Source organism: Eubalaena glacialis, chromosome X (genome assembly GCF_028564815.1).
Source record: "Eubalaena glacialis isolate mEubGla1 chromosome X, mEubGla1.1.hap2.+ XY, whole genome shotgun sequence".
NCBI lineage: Eukaryota > Metazoa > Chordata > Mammalia > Artiodactyla > Balaenidae > Eubalaena > Eubalaena glacialis.
Window position 1 is genome coordinate 37,586,101 of NC_083736.1, and position 12,597 is coordinate 37,598,697.

Genomic DNA, 12,597 nt, shown 5'->3' on the forward strand with positions numbered 1-12,597 from the left:
CGCATAGCACAGGGAGATCAGCTCGGTGCTTTGTGACCACCTAGAGGGGTGGGATAGGGAGGGTGGGAGGGAGGGAGATGCAAGAGGGAAGAGATATGGCAACATATGTATATGTGTAACTGATTCACTTTGTTGTAAAGCAGAAGCTAGCACACCATTGTAAAGCAATTATACTTCAATAAAGATGTTTAAAAAAAAAAAAAAAACAAAAAACTGGGCTGTTTGTTTTCTTACTGTGTACTTTTGAGAGTTCTTTATACATACTGGATACAAGTCTTTCTTTCAAATGGATCATATTTTCGGTGTCATGTCTAAGGAATCTTTGCCTAACCATTGACAATGACGATTTTCTCCTGCTTTTCATTCTAAAAGGTTTACATTTAGATATGGGAGCCATTTTGAATTAATTTTGGGACAAAGTATGAGACTTTGATCCAGGTTCACTTTTTTTTTGCATGTGGATTTTCAATGGTTTTAATATCATTTGTTGAATAGTCTTTTCCTTCTCCGTTGAATTGCCCAGTATGGTATATCATACAATGCAATGTTATTTGGCAATTAGAAAAGGAATGAAGTACTGATACTTGCTACAATAGGAATGAACCTTGAAAACATTAAACTAAGTGAGAGAAGCCAGTCACAGAAGGCTACATATTGTATTCATTCCATTTATATGAAATGTCCAGAATAGGCAAATCCATAGAGATAGAAAGTAGATTGTTGGTCGCCTAGGGCTGGTGGGTTTGGGAGGAAATGAGGAGTGACTGATAATAGATACAGGGTTTCTTTTTGAGGGGATACAGTTCTAAAAGTGATTGTGGCGATAGTTGCAGAACTTTGTTAACATTACTAAAAAACATTGAATTGTACACCTTAAATGAACTGTATGGTATGTGAATAGCATTTCAACAAAGCTGTTATAAAAACTTTTTTTTGAAAAAGTAAGAATGTTTGTGAAATCAAGCAATGACAGAGCATAGCAACAAGCAAAAACTGAGGATAACTGAGCAAAAAGTAAGTAGTTTCAGACAATTTTAGAGAAGGGCAATAGTAAGGGTTGCTCAGAAAGCTATTTTGACTTTATAAAGTGTTCAATGAGTTCTGAACATAAATTTCTTTAAAATGACCAAAGCCTATCATTGAGCGCTCATAGGAGTGTAAATTGACATAACCTTTATGGAAAGCAAGTTGTCAATGTATATCAAGAGTTTCTTTTAAACCCTAAGAATCTTTTACCCAGTAATTCCACTTTGAGAAATTTATAATCCTAAGAAAATAACTTAAAATACATTCAAAGATTTATGGGGGGATAGAAGAGGGATGGATTGGGAGTTTGGGATTAGCAGATGCAAACTGGTATATATAGAACAGATAAACAACAAGGTCCTACTATATAGCACAGGGAACTATATTCAATATCCTGTGATAAACCATAATGGAAAACAATATGAAAAAGAATGTATATATATGTATAACTGAGTCACTTTGCTGTACAGCAGTAATTAACACAACATTGTAATTCAACTATACTTCAATTTTAAAAAAGCAAAAAAAAAAAAATTGAATGGTAGAAGAGAAAATGTTTGTAGGAAGAAGGTACAGATGGAATGATGTGGATGTTTAGAGAATAACCATTTCAATAAAATATATACACTAAACTTTAAAAAAAGATTTTGAACAAAGATAATACTAAAAGTTTAGAGATAATTGAAGAGAACATGGCTAAGTACAACCATGCAATGAACATTGACCAGTCGTCGAAAAATCTGTTTTCTAACACCTTTATGGAGATGTAACTGATATATGAGAAACTGCATATACTTAAAGTATACAGTTTGATAACTTTTGACGTATATGTATCTATTAAAATATCAACTTCATAGGATAATGAACATGTTCATCACCCCAAAAAGTTTCCTCATCCCCCTTCTTCTTGCTCCTTACCAACTGCCACCACCCGCCAGGCAACCACTAATCTGTTTTCTGACACTATTGATTAGTTTGCATTTTCTAGAATTATATATAAGTGGAATTATACTACTGTGTACGTTTTTTGGTCTGGGTTATTTCACTTAGAATAATTACTTTTGTGATTCATCTGTGTCGTTGTGTGTGTCGATAGTTTACTCCTTTTGAATGGTGAGTAGTATTCCATTGTATGGATGTACCATTTATTTATTCATTCACCTATTGATGGCTAGTTGGGTGATTGTTTCAAGTTCTTGGCTATTAAATAAAGCTGCTATGAAAATTCATGGACAAGTCCTTGTATTGACATATGCTTTCATTTCTCCTAGATAAATACCTAGAAGTGGAATAGCTGGATCACATGGTAGGTGTATATACAACCTCTTGAGCAACTTCCAGTTGTCTTCCAAAGTGGTTGTACATTTGTACATTTTATAGTCCAGTCAGCAGTGTATACAAATTACAGTTCTTTCACACCCATATCAACTCTTGGCACGGTCTTCATTTTAGCCATTTTAAAAGGTGTGAGATAGTATTTCATTGTGGTTGTTTTTCTTTTTTGGTCTGGTAAGAAGTATTTATTATCTTATTATTGGTTTGGGATTGTATATATGACCAATAGATCAAATCTGTTAATCAAATGTTATTTATTTATTCATTCATTCATTCATTTATTTATTTATGCCATGCAGTGTGGCTTGAGGGAGCTTAGTTCCCCGACCAGGGATCAAACCTGGGTCCTCGGCAGTAAGAGCACAGAGCCCTAACCACTGGACTACCAGGGAATTCCCTTCATTGTGGTTTTAATTTCCATCTCCCAAATAACTAGTGATTTTGAACATTTTTTCACGTGCTTATTTGCCATCCATATATCTTCTTTGGTGAAGTATCTATACAAATATTTTGCTCACTTTTATTTTTTGGGTTGTTTGTTTTCTTTTTTTTTTTTTTAAACCCCACATTTGTTTTTTGTTTTTTGTTTTATTTATTTTTGGCTGTATTGGGTCTTCGTTTCTGTGCGAGGGCTTTCTCTAGTTGTGGCAAGCGGGGGCCACTCTTCATCGCGGTGCGTGGGCCTCTCACTATCGCGGCCTCTCTTGTTGCGGAGCACAGGCTCCAGACGTGCAGGCTCAGTAGTTGTGGCTCACGGGCCCAGTTGCTCCGCGGCATGTGGGATCTTCCCAGACCAGGGCTCGAACCCGTGTCCCCTGCATTAGCAGGCAGATTCTCAACCACTGCGCCACCAGGGAAGCCCGGGTTGTTTGTTTTCTTATTATTGAGCTTTGAGGGTTCTTTACATATTCTCAATACAAACCCTTTATCACATATATGATTTACAAATATTTTCTCCCAGTATGTTGCTTATCTTTTCATTCTCTTAACAGTATCTTTTAAAGAGGAAAAATTTTACATTTTGATGAAATCCAATTTATCAGTTTTTTTTTCATGGATTGAGCTTTTGGTGCTATTTCAAGGAAATTTTTGCTTAACTCAAGACCACAGTTTTCTGTTTTCTTCTAGACGTTATAGAATTTTTACATTTAGGTCATTGATCTCTTTTGAATCCATTTTTCTTGTGAGGTATGGATTCAAATACATTTTTATTTTGCATATGGATAGCCAGTTGTTCCAGCACAATTTGTTGAAAAGGCTATCCCTTCTCCACTGAATTGTTTTTGTACCTTTGTCAAAAATCAGTTGTCCATATATGTGTATGTTTATTTCTGGACTCTACTCCATTCCATTGATCTAATCACCCACCTATCATGACGTCAGTCCCACAGTGTCTTGATTATTGTAGCTTTATAATAAGACTTTGAAATCAATTAGTTTTATCTTTTAATTTTGTTCCTCTTTTTCAAAGTTATTTTGGCTATTCTAGGTCCTTTGCATTTCTATGAAATTTAGGACCATCTTGTCAGCTTCTACCAAAAAGCCTGCTGAAATTTTGACTGGGATTGCATTTAATCTACAGATTAATTTGGGGAGAATTGACATAATAAGCCTTATGACACATGAATATAATATATCTCTCCATTTATTTAGGTCTTGTTTAATTTCAGCAATGCTTTGTAGTTTTTAGTATACAGATTTTCCACAATTTTGTTAGATTTACTGCTAAGTTTTTACTATTTTTTGATGCTACTCTAAATGGTATTTAAAATTTTTAATTTCTGACTGTTAATGGTACATAAACATATAATTGATTTTTGTATATTGATCCAAACTTCCATTCCTGGGACAAACCCCACTTGGTCATGACACATTATACTTTAATATATTGTTGGATTCAATTTGCTAAAATTTTGTTTAGAATTTTTGCATCTATGTTCGTGAGGGATATGATCTTTAATTTTCCCTTCTTGTAATGTCCTTATTAGGTTTTGGTATCAAGGTAGTGCCAGACTTATAGAATGAATTGGGAAGTATTTCTTTCTCTTCAGTTTTTTTGTAAGAGTTGCAAAGAATTCGTATTAATTCTTCCTTAAATGTTTCATAGAATTCACCAGTGATGACATCTAGGCCTGGTATTTTCTTTGTAGGAAGGTTTTTAACTGAAAATTCGATTTACTTAATATAGTACTTTTTCAGTTTTCTGTTTTTTCTTCAGTGAACTCAAGAAAATCAATTTTATTGCTCTCAAAGTAGCAGCTTTGGGTTTCATTTGTTTTCTCTGTCATTTTTCTGTTGTCTATTTCACTGATTTCTGCTCCGATATTTATTATTTCCCTTCGTCTGCTTAGTTTGGGTTTAATTTGCTCTTCTTTTTCTAGTTTCTTAAGGTAGAAGTTAATGTAATTGATTTGAGACCTTTCTTATTTTCCAACATAAGTATTTAGTGCTATAAAATGTGCCCTAGGTACTGTTTTAGTGGCATCCCACAATTGTGTTATGTTATGTTTTCATTTTCATTCAATTCAGAATACTTCCTAATTTTCCTTCTGATTTCTTCTTTGACCCATGGGTTATTTAGATGTGTGTTATTTAGCTTTCAAGTGTTTATGGATTTTTCAGATATTTTTGTTGTTGATTTTTAATTTAAATTCCATTGTGCTTAGAGAACGTATTCTATATGACTTAGGTCCTTTTAAATTTACTGAGACTGATTTTATAGCTCCCAGTGTGGTCTATCTTGGTAAATGTTCCATACACAGTTGAGAAGAATATGTGTTCTGCTGTTGTTAGATGGGATGTTTTATAAATGTCACTTAGGTCAAATTGGTTGATTGTGTTGTTCGTTCAAGTCTTCTATAGCTTTACAGCTTTTCTTTCTGCTTGCTCTATCAATTATTTAGAGGGGGTATTGAAGTAAACTATAATTGTGGATTTGTCTACTTTTCTGTTCAGTTCTCTCAGACTTTGCCTCATATATTTTGAAACTCTGTTATAAGGTATATGAATGTTTTGGATTATGTCCTCCTAATGAATTGACCCCTTTATCGGTATGAAATGATCTTCTTTTTCCCTGATAGTATTCTCTGCTCTGAAATCTACTTTGTCTGATATTAATCTAGCTGCTCAAGCTTTCTTTTGATTCGTGTTAGCATGATATCTCTTTTTCCATTATTTTACATTTAATCTACTTACGTTTTTATATTTAAAGTGAATTTCTTAACTTGTACTCTTATGAGAAAAAAATTTAGATAATTGTGTGATGAAAAGGAACCAGCAAAGTTAACTTTAAAAGTACTAGAGCCCAGTTGAAAAGACGAGCCAACATAATAAGTATCTGGGCTTGTACTTTCAAATGAGTAATTACTCACAGAACTCTGATTTTTTTTTTTTTTGGTTGAGATTTTTCCTTACAGATACAACTGGGAAGTGACTAAGTTCTGGCTAATAAGATGTAAGCAGAAGTTTTGGGTGGGGATTCTGGGAAAGCTCTTTTAAAAGGAAGTTGACTCACCTGGAAAGTGGTCTTTTGCCCCTTTTCTCTTTCCTCTCTCTTCCAGCCTGGAATGCAGACACAATGGCTAGAGTTGCAGTGGCCATCTTGCAACCGTGAGGCGAACTTTCGGGTGGAAGTTGTATGCTAAGAAGGGCAAAGCAACAAGATAGGCAAAACCTGGGACTTGGATGGCTTTATGGGCTTGTCAGGCCACCACTACATTGCCTACCTCTATCTGCAAAAGAGAAAAATAAACTCCCAATTTATTTCAGCCATTCTTTATTGCGAGTCTGTTACTAGCAGATGAACACAATTCCTTAATGATGCACTCATATCCACGTGGTAAGCACCATCTTCTCCCCCATACTCTTCTTCAGATGAGACCAGTGTGAGCCTGACGTGGAATACTGTGGACCACTAAGTTAGGGTTGTGTCTCAGCCAGTCTTTCCCTCCACTTCCAAACACTGTGCCTGACTAATAGTAGGTGCTCAGTAAAAATTTATTGACCAATCAGGGGCCTGGTTTAGGCTGGATCCATAACTCTCAGACTCCAGTCTCCAGTTTGGTCAGGTTAGCCGTGTTCTATAGCCATCGTGGATCCTGCTTGAAAACAGCAAACAAACCTTGCTTCACTTTCAAGGTAGTGGAATCCAAAACAATCACGAGGATATTTAAAATAGTAAAGGGCCTTTAAAAACAGGAGATCAGGACAATTCCTAAAATGATAAAAGGCAGATGACAATAGAGGTAGAAGAAGAGATTCCGGGTCTATGTTTATTTCCTAATCCAGCTCTCTGTGGTACATTTTATGTCTCTTGTTCATCTCTCCTGCCCTTTGGAGCACAAATGCTCATCTGCTTAAACATTTGTAAAATTATCATTTAAAATAGAGTGACCTACATAAATAAGTAATTATCATGGATTAATAAATAATAAGCAAAGGAAGGAAGAGGGAATACACACACATGCTCATGGGTGACACACATAAAGAATCAACAGTGGTGATCTTCCAGGTCACCAGGACAGGGGAGAACCATGAGGAAAGAGAGAAGAGTCAGATTCAGAATATGCCCAGAAAAGGTTCACATAAACATTAGAGGAAGGAAGCCTTGCAAACTAGACAAATTTTCTCTGACTTTCAAAAATGCATTTTAAATTGCCTGGAATTGCTGGCACCTGGCTCTCCTTCCAGACTGTGGGGACTATGTTATCCCTATGACAAACCTACAGCCAAAGAAAAGAAACTCTGTTAGCCCTTCAAACAAGAAGGTCCTGGAGACCATGTCTCTAGGAAAGAGAACAGGAAGCAGTTTAAGCCATAGAATGAACTTCTCATACAACTTTTTCTTGTGACACAAGGTCAAGAGTTTATGATCCTAACATCATGGGAGTGTGTTTGGTTCCTAATTTGAAGACTATGTGGCATATGATAGAATATTCAGAGGCAGTAGGGTGGACTCGTAGGAATAGAACCATAAGAAGTCATAGATTCAGACTTTTTGTCCTCACTATACCTGTAACTTTCCCATCACAATTTTGTCTCTTGCATTTTATCCTTGGCTCAGCATATTTTTTTAATTTTATTTTTTACATGATATTTTCTTTTTCCTGCTTTTTTTATTTTGAAAATTTTTAATCCTACAGAAAAGGTGTAAAAATAGTACAGTGAATACCCACATACCCTCCACTTATATTCACCAGTTGTTAACGTTTTGCCATACTTGTTTTCTATTTAAGTGTGTTTTTGTGTAAATGTTCACACACACACACACACACACACACACACACACACACACACACACACACTCTCTCTCTCTTTTTTTGTGAATGATCCAAGAGATTTAAACATAAGTTTCAGACATCTTGACATTTCACTCATACATACTTCAAGCATATTTTTCTTAAGAAATATTACATTCTCCTATATAACTATAATACAATTATCACACTTAGGAAAACTATCACACTCAGGAAATCTAACATTGATATGCCTGTTATCTAATATGTATTCTGTATTCCTATTTCTTCAATTGTCCCAGTAACAATAATGTCCTTTATACTGCATTTTTAAAATTTATTTATTTGTTTATTTATTTATTCTTGGCTGCGCTGGGTCTTCGTCTCTGTGCGAGGGCTTTCTCTAGTTGCGGCGAGCGGGGGCCACTCTTCATCGCGGTGCGCGGGCCTCTCATTATCGCGGCCTCTCTTGTTGCGGAGCACAAGCTCCAGACGCGCAGGCTCAGTAGTTGTGGCTCACGGGCCCAGTTGCTCCGCAGCATGTGGGATCTTCCCAGACCAGGGCTCGAACCCGTGTCCCCTGCATTGGCAGGCGGACTCTCAACCACTGCACCACCAGGGAAGCCCTATACTGCATTTTTAATATCCACGATCCCATTAAAGATCACACATTGTATTTAGTTGCCATGTCTCTTTACCTTCTTTTAAAGATATTTCCTGAACTTTTTTATCTTTCATGACATTGACATTTTTGAAGAGTCCAGGTCAGCTCTTTTGCATAATGTTCCTGAATTTGGTTTGTCTGATCATTTCCTTATGATTAGAATCTTTTTTTAAACAAAAACCCATGGTTTATTAAGAAATACATCTTACAGTCAATAGTGTGCCATAGTATTATTGTTAATACTTTTCTTGGTGGTAGTAAAATATTACAATCACTCGTCTACGAATGCATTAGGAGTGAACCTAATTATCCAGATTTATGAATAATTCTCTCAGAAGGAAGTGAGATGGATGTGTTTAGAGGTTTCACATGACCTTAGTATTCTGTGAGAATCTTTTTTTTTTTTATAATACGGCATGCATGATGTGTGTCCTCAACGCATCACATCACAGAACGCCTGATGTCAATTTTTCCCATTTTGGTGACATTACCTTTGCTCATTTGGTTCAAGTGGTATCCACCAGACCATTTACAAAAGTATCTGTTTTTTCTCTTTGTAATTAATAATTGTAACTAATGGTACTTTGAGACTGTGTGACTATATCCTTCCCTAACAATGTTTCACTCAATGATTTAACATCTACTGATGATTCTTGCCTGAATCAATTACTACAGTAGTGATTGCAAAATGTTAGTTTTCTAATTCTAACAATCCTACATGTATCAGCTTGCATTCTTCTCTGAACAACTTTCCCTTCACCCACCCCCCCCCAATCCTTAATATTTTTAATGAGTAGTGTTGGCATGAATTCTTTTTTAATTCAATGTGTTATAATCTATTTTAGTCGTTATTCATTTTGATACAAATTGTCGCATGTTTAGCAAGTGGGAGCCCTTTCAAGCTAGCTTCTGTCTTCCTTTTATATGACCTCATCAGTTTTTGAGTACTGCTTCCATATTTCCTGGCACAAGATATTCCAAGTCACTCTTATAACTCACCTATTCCAGCCTAGAGTCATCCACTTCTCCAAAGAGCCCTGGTTCTTTTTAATGGGATATAATTTCTACAAAAGAAGATCTGGGAACCTAGGTGTGCTTATTACTATTGAAGTATTAGCCACAGATATTTTAAACAGAAAAGAAATACCATTGTCCTCATACCAATCAGAATGGCCATCATTAAAAAGTCTACATACAATAAATGCTAGAGAGGGTATGGAGAAAAGGACACCCTCCTGTGCTGTTGGTGGGAATGTAAATTGGTGCGACCACTAAGGAAAATAGTCTGGAGGTTCCTTAAAAAACTAAAAATAGAGTTACCATATGATCATGCAATCCCACTCTTGGGCATATATCTGGAGAAAACTCTAATTTGAAAAGATACATGCACCCCAATGTTCCTAGCAGCACTATTTACAATAGCCAAGACATGGAAGCAACCTAAGTGCCCATTGACAGATGAATAAAAAAGATAAAAAAGATGTGGTACATATACACAATGGAATATTACTCAGCCATAAAAGAGGATGAAATAATGTCATTTGCAGCAACATGGATGGACCTAGAGATTATCATACTAAGTGAAGTAAGTCAGACAGAGAATGACAAATATCATATGATATCACTTATATGTGGAATCTTAAAAAAATGATACAAATGAACTTATTTACAAAACAGAAATAGACTCACAGACAGAGAAAAAAAACTTATGATTACCAAATGGGATAGCAGGGGGTGGGGGGAGAGATAAATTAGGAGTTTGGGATTAACATATACACACTACTATATATAAAAGAGGTAAACAACAAGGACCTACTGTATAGCACAGGGAACTATACTCAGTATCTTATAATAACCTATAATGGAAAGAATCTGAAAAAGAATATATATATATATGACTGAATCATTTTGCTGTATACCTGAAACTAACATAACATTGTGAATTAACTATACTTCAATTTAAAAATGGTTATAAAAAAAGAAAAAAGAAATATCATTGAAAATGATAATTTCAGATGGACTCTGTAAGGATGAATGAGACAAGAATGTAAAAAAAGTAAGAATATTTTAGAAGGTAGGTAATAATTCCAATAATGATTTTTATTTGTGTAAGATAATCTAAGTACATGACACCTAGTAATGTCAAAATTGAAGCTCAGAGAAATCCCAAAATGCCATACTGAACATGCCCTCATCAACACGGTAATATGTATTTTCCACATATAATCTAGAAAGTGATTTGCATCATTTAATGTAGATTTTAAGCTCCAAATTTATATTTATAGTAAAATTTTCTGCCTAAGTTCTCAACCTCATTTGTACTTACAACTATGTTCAGATTTTATTTGAGGAGGGGCGAGAAAAGATGAATGAAGAAAGAAAAAGGAACCACAGAGTGCTTCAATTAGAGAAAATCACTGGATTTCTGGTAGCTGAATTTATCATCTGAATGAGCCTTGGCATAAAGCATAGGTTTATAAGGGGATTTCTTTAATTCTCAGGGTTTCTGTGTGACACAAGCTATTAACAACTATGCAATACTTCCCACTCCCCCTAGAACTGAGCAGAGTAGGAGCTTTCATAAATTATTTTAAAATAAATAGTGGTTGTATATATAACACACATAAAGCTGAGCTATACCATGTTCCAGTCTTAACATAGTACTCTTTTCAAAGAAATGTCAGTTCAACATTCAAGAAAAAATTTCAAAAGCAATTTAATTTTTTAATAAAATAATTTTTAAAATTCCAAGAGGGGTTCTATTCCTATTACACAAGAAAACTTTCTCCCCATCTTTATTGAGGTATAACTGACAAAAAATTGTATATATTTAGGTGTCTGATTTGATGTTTTGACATACATATACATTATAAACTAATAACCACAATCAAGTTAATGAACATATCTATCACCTCCCATAATTACCTTTCTTCTTTGTGTGTGTCTGTGTGTGTTGAGAAAACTTAAGATCTACCCTCTTAGCAAATTTCAAGTATACAATATGGTATTGTTGTCTATAATTCACATTGCTGTACATTAGATCATCAGAACTTACTCATCCTGAAACTTTGTACCCCTTGACCAATATCTCCCCATGGCCCTCTCCATACAACCCCTGGCAATCACCATTCTATTTCCTGCTTCTATGAATTCAACTATTTTAGATTCCTCATATAAGTGAGATCATGCAGTATTTGTCTTTCTGTGTCTGGAATATTTCACTCAGCATAATGTCCTCCAGGTTCATCCATGTTGATACAAATGGCAGGATTTCCTTCTTTTTAAAAAGTGAATAATATTCCATATTTTATACACATACACACACACACACACACACACACATCTTCTTTATCCATTCATCCATTGATTGACATAGGTTGTTTTCATGTCTTGGCTATTGTGAATAATGCTGCAATGAACATGGGGGGTACAGATATCGCTTCAAGATAACTGATTTCATTTCCTTTCCGTTTATAGCCAAAAGTGGGCTTGCTGAACCATAAAATAGTTCTTTATTTAATTTTTTGAGAAACCTCCATACTGTTTTCCATAATGGCTATACTAATTTACATTTCCACCAACAGTGCACAAGAGTTCCCTCTTCTTCACATTATTGCCAACACTTCCTATCTTTGGGGGGTTTTTGATAATTGCCATCCTAATAGGTGTGAGGTGATACCTTACTATCATTCTGATTTGCATTTCCCTGGTGATTAGTGATGCTGAGCACCTTTTAGTGTACTGTTGACCATTTGCCTGTCTTCTTTTGAGAAATGTCTGTTCATGTCCTTTGCCCATTTTTAAATTGGGGTGTTGTTTTTGTTTTGTTATTGAGTTGTATGAGTTCCTTATATATTTTGAATATTAACTTCTTATCAAAGATATGGTTTGCAAATATTTTCTCCCTATCTGTAGGTTGCCTTTTCACTCTGTTCATTGTTTCCTTTGCTGTGAAGAAGCTTTTTAGTCTGATATAATCCCACTTGTCTATTTTTGCTTTTGTTGCCTGTGTTTCCAGTGTCATAACCAAAAACTCATAGCCCAGACCAATGTGTAGAAGCTTTTTCACTATGCTTTCTCCTAGTAGTTTTATGGTTTCAGGTCTTACATTTAAGCTTAATCCATTTTGAGTCAATTTTTGTATATGGTGTGAGATAAGTGTCCAATTTCTTTCTTCTGCATGTGGATATCCAGTTTTCACAGAACCATTTATTAAGAGATTATCCTTTTACCATTGTGTGTTCTTGGCACCCTTGTTGAAGATCAGGGGACCGTAGGTGCATGGATTTATTTGGGGGCTCTTTCTTTATTCTACATGGGAAAACTTTAAAAAATATT

The 12,597-nt window shown here is 35.2% G+C and overlaps 1 non-coding gene across 1 annotated transcript; it reads right to left on the bottom strand.

The window, feature by feature from the left end:
- Window positions 1-2,680: 2,680 nt before the first annotated feature.
- TRNAK-CUU (transfer RNA lysine (anticodon CUU)) lies at window positions 2,681-2,753 on the bottom strand. Its single transcript has one exon. It is a non-coding gene; the product is annotated as a tRNA-Lys (tRNA).
- Between the last annotated feature and the right edge of the window lie 9,844 nt (window positions 2,754-12,597).